Consider the following 14,952-nt stretch of genomic DNA (forward strand, 5'->3'; position numbering starts at 1 on the left):
AGCCGTTTCTGTGTTATCACTATACATGTATAGGTTAGGTATACTTTACTCGTTTTCGAAGCGGCATAATGCATCGTAAGGTAAGCTTGCCCGATGTAAATCCATAAAATTCATGTTCAAACAAAGAATGAATATGCATGATTATAGACACTGCGGCAGGCACGTGTTTCATTGTTTTGTAGTTAATGCATTAATAACCCTTTTCTACCTGATATTGCCATGTGCTTGAAGCATCATTTATGAGGATAAGGCCTACATGAATAATCATTAAATCACGGATGCTTATCACAGGGAATTTGAAAACCAACATGCCTGACTTGTTATACAAATGAAATTTTCTGCTCTCACTCAGAGTGGAAATTTGAATTGGCTTATCAAGCAAGTTGTTCGTATGATCAGAATATCAAGGAGGTAATATAGGACTGTTAACTAGTAGCAAAACTGAGTTAAATTCAAATTAGAGCGAAGTTTTGTACGTTTTATGGTGCATACAGAGTATTTCCACGGTCTGAAAAAACACACACCCAATAATTATCCAAATTTCAGCACTCAGTGAAATCCATTCGCTCACAAATTATTTAAAAGATATACTTGTTAGTGAACAAAGGGAATAAAGACTACCGTTTCTTCAATGAAAGATTGATAGACAACTCACGAAATATTTTTGTTTCATCTCATTCCTGTACCTTTAAGTGAAATCTGAGTATGATTCAGATCCAAATATTCACTAACGCAGCTTTCTAAGCATTCGTCTAGATGGTTGCCCCATGCCGGGCTTTTGCAGTTTTTCTTGGAATATGCCTTTGCGAAGTACTCAGCAGCCTCCATGAAATGATCTTCGATAACCTGGAGAAAGTATCGAGATACAAAGAGGCAAAGAATTAATGTAGGGTCCACGCTATTAAACGCCATTTTGTACAAAATTCTGAGTAGGTGTCGAGGAATATCTAATTAATCTTGCAGCGATTTCATGTTTGGAACAGAAATTGGCACGTTTAAAAAACAAACAAACAACTGTAGTCCCTAATTCGAGTAGATTTTTTTTTTGACTGCTTCCTGATCCTGTCCAATAAAATGATGGAAAATTTCTAGGCTATGAAATACTATTAAGTGGCATAAACACAAATTAACGGAAGTGAAGGAGAGTTTTGTGAAATTAGCCCACCTTATTTCCTCTTAGATGGTTGTGATGTTCTCGATATAAGGTGGCCAGTTTCATGGAAGTCACGGCGACGTTTTTGGCAGCCGAAACATTGTCATCATCGGTGCGAGCCAACTGGTAGGCTTCCTTGTACACCATGAGGGCTGCCTTCAACCAGACCACCCTTGCCTGCGATTCAGCTGCATGGACATCAGCTGCCCTGAAATAACTGTTCCCCAAAGTCCTCTTATTCACTGATGCCGAGACGGGAGGGGCAGCGGCTCTGGGAGATGTTTCCGTGCTTTTATCTGAGCCCCCAAATGAGGCTGATAACAATACAGTGAAGCAAATACAAATAATTTATGTCATTTACCCGGGGTAGCATTTTCAGTGTTTTCACTGGCTTTCCAAAGGAGCCATACCATCCAAATGCCTATTTTGTACACCTTGTGTGTGTGTGTGTGTGTGTGTGTGAAAAGGGAACATTGTCATGATTGTGGGCAAAACCTCCTGTCCAAGGAAGAACGCACTATTCAGTATTCCAACCCAAGATCTTCTATTGACAAATTCATAGCCTTGTTTACTCTTGGAAGACGGTGGTCTATTTTAATGATTATAAATACAGGGCTCCCTCTTAGGTCCTCTTTTATTTATTCTTTATATTAATGACTTCCGCAACTCATCCTCTCTGCTGTCTTTTCTTCTGTTTGCGGATGACACAAGTCTTTTTTATTCTCACTCAGATCCTTATGTGTTGCTTGATTCTGTGAATAACGAACTGCAACTGGTATTTGAATGGATACAGGCGAATAAATTATCGCTCAATATAAACAAGACTAATTATATGGTTTTTAGTAATACAATAAAGTTTCTTCCAGGTTCAGTATTAGTGAATGGTTTGCAGTTAAATCAAATAGATTCAACAACATTTTTAGGTATTTATATTGATAGTAATCTTTCTTGGAAGGTTCATGTTGATTATTTATGTAAGTTGTTGTGTAAAAACGTTGGAGTTATTCACAAATTGAAGTACCTCTTCCCCAAGCCAATATTGCATTCCCTCTATTCAACTCTATTATTACCTTACTTAAATTACGGAATATTGGCCTGGGGTAATTGCTCTAAGACTAAAATCGATTCGTTATTTTTGATTCAAAAAAGGCCTTGCGGATTATAAATCGTGCACATTTTTTTGGATCATACAGATGAATTGTTTGTTTCCAGTAAATTACTAAAAGTTTCTGATTTGTATTTGTATCACGTTGGAATTTTTATGTATAAGTTGAGCATTGGCGATCTTCCTAGTTTATTTTCCTCAATGTTTGTTAAAAACAGTGAAATTCATAATTACCCTACAAGACAAAGTGGATCATATCACTTTTCCCCCGTTCGTACAGTTCTAGCCCTTAAGACAATTACTTCTACCGGTCCTTCTTTCTGGAATGAGTTAGATTCTGTTCGGCTGCAATCAAGTTCTCTAAGTTCCTTTAAGCAAAATCTAAAAGCCAATTTTTAAAAATCTCATGTATAGTTACTTGCTGTGACCATTTTGATATATCTGTTCTTATTCTCAATGATGTCTCGCTCGGGTGTCTTCATTTGACTTCATTTGACCACATTTCTTTGACCAATAGTGCAATTTTATGGAGCATTGAATCCCTAAGTTTTACCTTGACCATCATAAACTATTTTGTACATTCCGTAGAGTTTATTATTATCTCGACATACAGATTTTCGCTTGTGTTTTGTCATCTTTCGTAATTAGCATGTTGCACTAAACGCTTATATTGTTTCTTTGGAACCTACATCCTACAAGCATTGCTTTTTAGTAGGTTCCTCATATTTACACATCATTTTATTACATGTCCTTATACGTTTGTGAAATTATGTCTAAAATTGAATGTTGTGTTATACATATTTTACTCCGAAATCAAATGGAATATGAAGCCTGAATATGGAATGTGGAATATGGAACTTGAATTAAAAAAAAAAAATGAGAATGCGCTTATGACCAAAAAGCTTCTAAGCGCTTTATAACTAACAGAAAAACAAACATATAATCAATTTGCTATATACGAGTACAAATGATCCATAATTACAAAAGCATCGGTTCTGTTCTTGAAATAAGTGGGTTTTTAGTTTCTTTTTGAAAATGGCAATGGAGGTAGAGGACTGAATATTATGAGTAGGAGATTGTTCCAGAGCAGGTGGAACAAACGGAATAGCGCGATCACAATATAACGGCTGTGGCTGCGATGGCCAAGTTTAAGCTAAGCTGTAGATGATGACCTGACATCCATGTGTGTAGCCGGTTTGGGTTTAGGTGACCACCCCAAAAATAAGTAAATTCCAAAAGAAATAGAAAAAAAAATCCCTACAGATCGTTCCAAAATGACAAAAATCGGATAAGAAATATACACTTAAGATATAACATTTTAAAGTCTCACTTTTTTTCGGAAAACATTTTTGACCAGTCCTAATGAATACTCAAATGAACGAGTTGATGATGTCATGCTCTCACAGTTTTTTCATGTACTCGGAAAAAATAGGTAGCCTCCAGGGGCTACACTTCGTTATTCCGAAGGTTCGTTATTCCGAAGGTTCATTAATCCGAAAAATGAAATAAGGTTCGTTATTCCGAAGGTACGTTAATCCGAGAATGAAACAAAGTTCGTTATTCCGAAGGTTCGTTACGGACCCTATTTCATTTTCGGATCAATTAACCTTCGGAATAAAGAACCCTATTTCATTTTCGGATTAACGAACCTCTGGAATAACGAACCCTATTTCATTTTCAGATAAGCGAGCCTTCGGAATAGCGAACCCTATATCATTTTCGAATGGACGAACCTTCGGAATAACGAACCTTCGGAATAACGCCGCAAATATTCGGATTAAGGAACCCTTTTTCATTTTCGGATTAAAGAATCTCTAGGTATAGGGAATTTGTGTTTCGGATTAACGAACCCTCGGAATGACGAACAGCACCAGCCTCCAGGTATATATTGCCATATATCAAAATACTTATATCAGGGAACTTTTGTTCTGCTTTATTTTTGGGGGGTTTAAGGCAAGTTTTGCATATATATAGCTGAAACAAGACGTTTTTGTCATTTCTTTATATGAAAGGAATAAAATAATCGTGAGAGCATGACATCATCAACTTGCTAACGACTGGTTAAGAAGTGTTTTCCGAAAAATTTTGATATTTCAGAATGTCATATCTTATATATACATGTCTTATTTCTTGTCTGTTTTTTGTCATTTTGAGCAGAGAAAAGGGAGAGAGAAGTTCATTTGTTTTTTTTTTCCTTGCTGATGTTCCATAAATTCTTACTTGAAAATATCATTCGCTATGGTAAATCACATGTCTAGTTTTGACATTGTATTCATCTTCGTCAGAGGTAACATTACAATACTCTTTCAATTTGTATAACTTGCGTACTCATTCAACAACGGGCCTAAATATAGCAAACGGAACTGCGTCAATTCTTTAAGTCAACCACGCAGCAAGCAGTGCCTGATTACAAGAGTTAGTGCTGAGATAACACTGTAACTTCAGCCCTATATAGTACCGAACATGAAATCAGTCGGTGTGTTTGTTCACTATCCTTGTATACCTATTATGACAATAAGCATTCCAGTTTCAGTTATTGTCTCTTTTGGGGGAAATTAGCTCTTCAAATCTATCAAAAATATACGCAAATACTTTGTTTCTTGATTATTTTGTTCTGATAGTACTGTCAGTTCCAAGTGAATACTAGCTATTCTTGCTACTTATGAAATATTACAGGTTTTTCTTGTGCCAATACCGGCATGGTGAACGTAGTATATTGAAAAACAAACAAACAACTAATTACTCTGATCTAATAGTAGTAATAGTAGGATACTTGTTACAGTTGTAATAAAAATCCCCGCTGGCAAAAAAAGAAAAAAGATTGCGCCCAACTGCTTTCATAATTGACATTTAATAACAATAAAAGTATATCACACATGCACGCACATGCATAGAGGTAACTTTATTTCTTTCACAATTCATTGATAGAATTGTCCATCCCATCATTTCTTTTAATCGCAAAGATGCTCTCCCTCATTCATGCCTTCATACTGGAGTCTGGAGTCAATCTGAAAAATTCATTTTCAAATAATTTCCTATTCACTCACTTACCGTTCGGCGTATGGCTGCAGTCCTTTTTTCCCGTTGGTGAATGAAAGTTGGTTTCAGTTTCATCTTCTTCGTCCTCCTCCTCCTCAACCTTCTCCTCAACCTCCTCCTCATCCTCTTCTTCCTCTTCCTCCTCGTCGTCAGAGGTCTCTACCGAGCTTAACTCCGAGGTCTCCTCATAATTGGAGCTGCAGCTCCGTTCGGAAAACTCTGAGGCCGTCGCCCATTCCTCATTATCCGTCTTGGACATCAATCTCACGCGGCGGGCAACATACCCCTTTGGTCCGATACCCAAATCAAAGATGACCCTGTCTCCTTTCTTTGCGATGTGATGATGTCTGTGCGGGTGGTCGTTGACAATATGAGAGTGGTGGAAAAAGACGTCTTCTTCAACGACTTTCTTGTCGATGGACTTGCGGTCAATGAAGCCGTAGCCGCCTATCGATTTGAAGCACTTCACGACACCAGTTACGTCTCTCTCTATAAGTTTATTAATGTTACTATTTGGCTTTTGACTGTCATCCTTTTTACCTTTTGGCGAATGAGGGCTCCGATTATAGGGATCACCATCATTCTGGCCTTCATGTTCTTCATTGTCTTCGTCGTCATCAGCCATTTCAGAAATTGATCTCACTCGGCGGGCGGCATACCCCTTTGATCCGATCCCCAAATCAAAGATGACCCTTTCTCCTTTTTTTATGATTTGATGATGTTTGCGCGGATGGCTGGTAACAATATGAGATTGGTGGAAAAAGACATTTTCGTCGACGTGTACCTGGTCGACAGAATGACGGTCAATAAAGCCGTATCCACGTGAAGCTATAAAACTGTGCACAATACCTGTTACGTCTGTTTTAAGAAGCCTACAACCGTCCTCACTCTTGTTCTTCCTTCCTAACTGTCCTCTTGTTTGGCGAGACATTGTCAATCCCGACGACGTATTCCAGTGCAGCGACTGGAAACAACATAAGTCGAAACTAGCTCGGGCGGCAGGACAACTTGACACGACTGAAAAAAAAAAGATGTTTTGATACGTCGAGAATCCAAACTTGCTTGGGTTTCTCTGACTGTTTTGGTTGGTGTCCTTTGAAATGTTACGTTTCACGCGACTGTTATTCACAAAAAGTTACCCTACTCGCAAGTTATAATCATGCATGATTATAGTGCGATAAAGTTCAATCTAGCATATCTAGCAGTGTGAGGAGAAAAGCGCCATTCCCGAAACAAGCATCGAATAACATGGCGCATTCACACGTCACATGTAATATGGGGTGTCAATAACGTGCAAGCACAGTCTCATGCACTAGCAGATTATTGACACGGAGTGGGTTTTCCCCACAGGCAGCTGCAGCAAATTGCGTCGTGTTTCCCAACATGCTTTGCTGATTGCGCAATCGCTCAAACGGGCAAGTACACAACATGCTTTGCTGTTTAATACTTGATAAATATTACGAAATATGCTTCCTCCTATAGAATAATGCCTGATGATTTTTGTTTTTTGGGCTCTCTACACGCCCAAAAGACAAACATTTCAAGCAGGGATTCAATAAAAATCCAACATGGCTAAAGTTATCTGCAAATGCTAGTAATACTTAGTATTGCTTTAAGGCTCGAAATGGTGTCAAAAGCAAAAAACAAAAGCAAAAAAAAAAAACAAGTATTATTTAGTGATAATTACCCTGCCAAATCCAACAAACAAACAAACAAACAAACGAACAAACAAATCAACAAGCAAATGTCAAATCAGATAAATACACGTGTAGAGGGCGCTCTCACATGATTAAAAGAAGGCTCTGCCACAGTGAATGACATAATAGAACTGTACCAGTTATTTTGTATTAACATAATATACAATGTCGCCATATCTCTCGCCATTCATTGAGTTGTAATGAACTAGGATGTGAAAGGTCGATCCATCCTTTATCACTTAATCAATCTTCTAATCGATTTGAAAGGGGGCACGTAACAAGGTTTTGCTTTAAATTGAAGATCACACTTAAGCACATGACTTGTAAAAAACAAAACAAAACAAAAACAAAACACGACCATTAATGCAACTTGGTGACATCAATATTGCGACGTGTTTGAAACACTTTAGTAGAAGGAAAGGTGCAAGTTTATAACATCTGAATAGGGTCAAGTTGATATTGTTTGTCTCTGTTTTGTTGTTGTTTAAATGCGCAATACCCCACACACGTGCACTCGCACCAAAAGGAAAATGATCATCTAGATAATTATGATTACATGATTCAGTCTCATCTTGATTCGGCGATGTTATGACATAAGGGGGAAGATGGCAATACTCACTATTGAAAAGAACAAAGCGCCATGTGGTGGCTCATAATGAAAATTAACCTATCCGTTTGTTCTTAAAGCAATTTTACATACAATGTAAAGTCTCTCTTTCAATTGGTTTCTACTGTTTACCGCTATATTAAAAAAATACCAAAACTGCACATTTCTTCTCTTACGGTGATGTAAAGAATAATGATATGAAAGGCTTCATTTACATCTCTACACGCTGCTCTGAAGTTTTCCGAGAACACATGGGCAAATATGGGTGCTGTTCGTTTTTCTGAAGGTTCATTATTCCGAAGGTTCGTCAATCCGAAACCCTCAAATTCCCTATACCTAGAGGTTCGGATCGTTAATACGAAAATGAAAAAGGGTTCGTTAATCCGAACTTTTGTGGCGTTATTCCTAAGGTTCGTTATTCTGAAGGTTCGTTAATCCGAAAATGAAATTGGGTTCGCTATTCCGAAGGTTCGTTGATCCGAAATGATATAGGGTCCGTAACGAACCTTCGGAATAACGAGCTTTGTTTTATTTTCGGATTAACGAACTTTCGGAATAACGAACCTTATTTCATTTTCGGATTAATGAACCTTCGGAATAACGAATCTTCGGACTAACGAACCTTCGGAATAACGAACTTTCGGACTAAAGAACCTTCGGAATAACGAACCTTCGGAATAACGAGCTGTAACCGTATATATTGGTCTCTTTGTTTGGTATCATGTGAGTACATGAATTAATGTATGTATATACTATACAGTATGTCCCCCCAAAAAATCACAATCGGATTTTCGCATTGATAGATGTCATATCTTAAATAACCCGACTGTTTGAGGTGAGGATTCAGCTTGTAACGTTTTCCGAGATATTTAGAAACCACTCTATTAATTTTTAAAGAGCATACAATTCCTATTGGAATCAAAAGTTTATTTGATGAAAATCGCTTTTGAAATATCTAAGATTCTGAGATATCTTAAAACAAGGAAAACCAAAGAGATCCTGATACAAGTCGTGCGTGGCCTGCCAATTTAATTGCGAACGCTTTTTTTCGATATCTAGGAAATTTCAAGGCCGGTTTTCATTAAATAAACTTTAAATCCTTCTTGATATTACATGCTCTTTCATATTTCATAAGAGGTTTCTCAATACCTCACCAAATGTTATAAACCTGAATCCTCACCTGAATCAGTACTGTACGGTCCCTTTAATCATATTGGCATCTTCGCTATACTTTGCAGTAAACCCCATTCAATTTGGTTAAGTGGTCACAGAGAAATGTTGTAAATTATGTCATGTGTCTGATTCTTCCAAGTGAGGCACATGGATGCTCCTGGATCTGCATAACGTGCGAACACAACGATTGGACAGAACTCGGAGGGAAGGGATTACCGACATGCTCTACCAAACTTACTATTTCTCTTCGACCACTGAAGCAAATCGGATGAGGCTTTCTGTAGGATGTGGGTAATGACATATAGTTTCATACTCTGAATTTTGTTTGGATTGATTCACTTTTTTTGAAGTAATCATTGCGGAGGGTCCCCGTTGTCATTTTTTGGTATACGTATCATACAAATACACACATATTTATATATATCATAGTATATACATAATCCTATAGTATGTATATATATATATATATATATATATATATATATATATATATACATGTATATATTAATCGTGACAGTAATGAGGACAGAAGATGTTGCAGGATACCGGCTGGTGGAAGCTTTCGACCTTCAGTCTTCTTCTGTTTTATCGTCTGCTTTGCAGACAATATAGTAAAGCTGAAGAAGACCGAAGGTCGAAAGCTGCCACCAGCGAGCATCCGGTAACATCTTCTGTCCTCATTACTGTCTCGATTATAATTCTTCCTAAGATGACAGAGTGTCAGCATCATCCCACTACATATATATATATATATATATATATATATATATATATGAAGAGTTTGTTCGCAAAAACCGATAAGTCCATTTTTGAAGATTTTGAAGTACAGTCTCTCTCATAAAGTACAAAATGATATCTTTTAATTGATATACTGGTCACTACATAAAAAGGTACATTTTTGAAGTTATGGTCAAAAGAAGCAAAACTTTTCTTAATATTCTCTTTATTTTTCTTGACCTTTAATCGCAAATATCTCCATTCGGCAAACATGGACTTGTCGGTTTTTGCAAACAATTTCTTCATATATATATATATATATATATATATATATATATATAACGCCCGTGTTTCGTTGCAAGCGCGACAGCTAACAGCGCACTTGCTCCTATTTGTATAGTCGTAGCCTGCTTGTTGGTAAGGGGATGCAGGAGGCGTTCACTCAACAAAAAAGGGGTGACGATGCAAGAACAGGTCCCTAAACCTTGCGAGATATGACACCTGTATAGAGAGCAGGGGGAGAACACATCTAGCTTGATCAACACAGTTCTGCAAAGTCTTTATTCACATTCCAGTCAAAATACGTAATACTTCCAATTCACAACAACGCAACAATCAAAATTTTCACATACAATGACATAATACAACATAATTTCCAGACTACCCCTTACTACTATATGTACAAGTTACCCTATCACCAAATATCCTATTATATTTATTATTTCCCTTTAACTTTACTTACTAGTACACATTAACTGAATTCACACCCCCCTCTCTCTCTCTCTATATATATATATACATTACATACACGCTCTCTAATACACTCAACAAATTACATGGGAAAGACCCCGATGCAGAACCCTGAGATGGATTAAGCACTTTGCAAGTTCACAAACTAATATAAAAGCTAAGGTGAGAAGACGCTGAGCTCCCCAGCGTATGAAAAGCCAACAACGTATACAAAGGAAGCTTTAACCAGCGTGTGCACTGTACTATAAAAAGTTAGCTCCTCTTTTCGCCTCTTCCAGGCCTAGAGAAAAGGAGATGGGGAGAGACTTCCCCCATTTAAGACTTTGAAACAAAAGAGCTACCAGCACATCTTTCCGGCCTCGGCAGAGGTAAAGAAACTTGACAATGACCCTCCGCCGTAGTGCGGTCTTTTAAAGTCGTGGTCAGCCGGACTAGTCTACTCGCGCAGACCCCACTCGCCTACCGTACTCAAATGCACACCTTGTCCACTGCATTGTGTACAAAACTTTAATAGCAATATAAGCGGGCCTTAGCAGGAAGGCTAGCGTCCTATACTCTTACATCAAATCAACTACCTCTTCTACAATGCTATGATCATAGTGACTAACCCGGGGCACAGATAACAAATATACGCACACACACACACAAGCAATCACACACACAAACACACAGATACGCACACACACAGACACATAGACATACACCCACATACAAACTAATTCTACCCTCTACATAACGTGATATAGTACACTAAGAAAAGCCATGAGTTCCTTCACATGCAATGTAAATTCTGGATTAAACGAAAAGCTATACATCATATACAGCAGTATGGGGCACGTTCCCACATACACGTACTTAGGTTTTAAACTCTATATACATTAAATACTGCGAATTGCATATCTAATAAAATATCCATTGGCATATTAATAAATTAATTTGTCAATAATATGACAGCGTTATCATAATCGCTAACGCCTAAGTAAGTAATATATGATTTTGGCCACAGTATCTTGCTACTGAGCAAGTTAGCAAATGTGATTGAAGGTAACTACAAATCAACCCTGAACTCCTGAATATTATATCAAGTCTGTATAGAAAAATAAGAATAATGTATATATCTCATTGCTTGTTTTCAACAGCTGGAATAAACTGCTATTGCAGGGCAGCGACCAGAAGTTAACTGCAATGAGTAACATCATAACTTCATTTTTTTTATAACTTGATATAACGAATTATCAACCATATCTATAATTTGGTAATCCTGTGATTATCAAAACACAACATACATATTAATAAGATATTAATATGTGAAACATGCAGAGACAGCAAGAGAATATAAGAAGTAGAATAATTCTTACCTGTATAGAGAGCAGGGGGAAAACACATCTGGCTTGATCAACACAGTTCTGCAAAGTGAAGAACTTGTTCTGACCCACGCCAGAGGATGTTCATTCAGCTCTCAGGTAAGAAAGGGATTTTGTTTACCAAACAAACGCCGGGTGATATAGGTGGTCGCCTGGTGGCCTTTTCATCAGGAAACAAAAGAGTTTACCAAGGAGGGAACTTGAACTCAGACTAGAGCAACTGTATGTTCTCCAACATACCAATGTTACATATATATACAGTATATCTGTATATATATATATATATATATATATATATTCAATTCAATTCAATTCAATTCATTTATTTTCATTCTTCTTTTTTCTTTTTCAACAAAAACATAACACAAGATAGATCAAGTTTTACATCATAAACAAAGAACATTTGTCTTAATTAATAAATGGTATCAATAAACATAGGAGCGCATACTGGCAAAAAGAAATAATACAAAGTCATGCTTCAGTTGAAAAAAAAGGAAGAAAGAATAGAGAGGCCCACTAAAAATATGTATATATATATATATATGTGTGTATATATATATATATATATATATACATATAGGTTGTTGAAATGTTTTGCTCTAATATCTTTGCAAGTTGGCATAATGTTTACAGACATATCAAAATTATTTCCGCGGTCTCATCAGTGGACCTATATCCCCCCCCCCCCCCGTATTATAATTGAATTATAAAGTGCAGAGTTATATATTATGTGAATATGAGCTTTGTGCTCTGAACCTATATAAAAAGTAGGGCCTACGTGCAGTCTAAGTTTGTTCCTTATTGTGAAGAAGAAAATATTAATCTATTTCCTATATACCAAAGAATTAAATTGAGTGAATGTACAAGTAGGCGGTTTTACAGAAATAAACACGCTGCAGTCTAAGTTTGTCGAACGACAATCTCTATAACAACAAATCGAATATACAAGAAGAGTTTTTCCCAAGAGTAAATCGAATAGTTGTAATTCCGATTACACAACCAAAAAAAGAAAAAGAAGAAAAGACAAAGGCAAAAAATAACATTCAATTGAAAGAAGCGGATAACCTGTTGTCAGCATATAGAATGTCACAACTTGTATGCACATACATTGCAATATCAAACTTATGTATGGGCTTTGAATGCCGAATGACACAGAAAACCCCACTGAGTTATACACACTGTCCAAAGTCCATGGCATAAAAAGGGTTTGATGAATAGTGTCCTTTGATTTACCCTTTATTGAGAATTTAAAGGCCCTGTTTACCTTTGGAAACAGTGATTGAAAAAAATTTTAAGTCATGACATTTAATGCATATATATGTGTGGGTCTTTTGTACCACAAAACATCCTATCTTATAAAATTTTGGCGATAAAGCGTAAAAAATGTAAGGAGATATCTGAATAGATAGTCTGGAAACATTGCTATTATAACTATGCTCACATTTTGTATATTCAACAATACTTTAACATCGATTTTACCGATTCAAATCTTTAAAGTGGCTGTTTCTATCCCTAACTCACACCTTAGAATTATTTCAAAGCACAAATGCTGGGTTTGTGTTTTATCTGCAAATGATAAATCATGCCTTTAAAGTATCATGCAAAAACAACAAAATTCGTCTGCACGCTCATTGTTACATCCATCGTCATCATCATGTTGGTTTTTGTCGGAGCCTTCCCACGAAGAATCACGACTCTGATACGATGCCAGCGACATCTCGTCAAGCTTGTCATCATCAACGTCGTCGTCGTCGACGTCCTCGCCAACGTCTGGCTCCATATATAGTTTCACGTGGTGAGCGGCAAATCCTTTTCGTCCGATCATCAAGTCGAAGACGACGGAGTTCCCTCTTTCCTTGATACGACGATACCTGCGCGGGTCGTTCTCGGCAATCTGAGACTGGTGAAAGAAAATGTTTTCCCCTGCGTAAACGATGAATCCGTAGCCGCCTTCGTCAACGAAGCGTTTGGTAACACCTGATACGGCTGTCTTTAAGGGGATTAAAGAGTCCTCATTCTCACCCTGTCTTGATGGGTTTCTTCGCTGAGACATTGTACGGTAACACTTTCCAGTCAGTCGGAGAGAGCTGAGCAATTGAAGCAAGATGAGTCCAGACACATTTGACGCTTCTGACAAAGGAGTCCAGTAGGCCCTAATAGCATGACTATTATAGTAAATAGGGCCTAAGTATAGTAGGTACTTCCCGATGTTATCGTAGTTGCGTTGATGGACGTGCTGGAATAAAAAAATAGGCTTACTCTTTCGATATTGTTTTCCAAAGATATACGCCGAACACATATTATAATATAAATTGTCAGATTCATAACTCAGGAACTGTCATTGAAATTCAATGTAATAAAATGTAGAGTTACAGGGGAAGTTTCCCCACATATACATACTGATTGAGTGAAGACAGCAAACTTTAGAACACATCAGTGAAGTTTGAGGGAAATCGAACCGTCCGTCCAAAAGTTATGATGAAATTCTTAGTTTAGTGCCGCCATCACTGCATGACAAGAATACAATGTCATGTATTACAGTAAACAATTCTGCAAAATTTAAGTGTTTTGCTGAAAATCATTCAATTCCCTCGACTTGTTACTGCCATGATGTAAGAGGCAATATCACCCCCCCGCTTTTCTTAAAGAAGTAAGTCAATCACTCTTTCCATATGTATGCTAGAAAAGTTGTTCTGCCGTGACGTCACGAATAAATAGTAGTCTTCTCAAAGAGGGGTAACATCACCGAAATATTAAAAATCCGAAACTAAGAACGAAATGTCCGATTTTTCTCCAACATTCACCGATATGCTCTACGAGTATTGCTACATTCACTCAATCCACATGTATATTGTTGGAAACTTACCCATTTACTGTTCGATAATACAGGCATTCAGACATAAACAGACTTTAACCCGAGTAATAATGTGCGGAATTTACTTCATTAAAATGTAACCGCACAGCGCACTCCAGAGTCTGTTCACTTCATTATGAATACCTAGCCGCCCTTATCTTCGTTGTTGCATTTCTATAGGGCGAGCTTCCCAATTTAGCTCCGTAAACATCGATTTCTGCTGTTTTCCAGTGGGTCTCCATAATGCTCTTGCTCTCGTTCAGCAGCACAGACATAATAATACTGAGGCCCGGCTCTGCCTGTTAGTGTTGTTTGTTGCGAGGACCAATGATTCATATACAGTTGACCTTTTTTTTTTGTGGGGTGAATACTTTACGGTAGAAATAATCATAGGTTATATTGGGAAATAAGCATTTTGATTACCCATATTCCATATTCTGTGGCGTTGCACAATCCGCTAGTCATGCTAGTTTTACTCTGTATCAATCATTAG

The sequence above is a fragment of the Diadema antillarum genome, unplaced genomic scaffold (assembly GCF_040938485.1).
Source record: "Diadema antillarum isolate AM-2024a unplaced genomic scaffold, OU_Dant_1.0 scf00000134, whole genome shotgun sequence".
NCBI classification, from domain to species: domain Eukaryota; kingdom Metazoa; phylum Echinodermata; class Echinoidea; order Diadematoida; family Diadematidae; genus Diadema; species Diadema antillarum.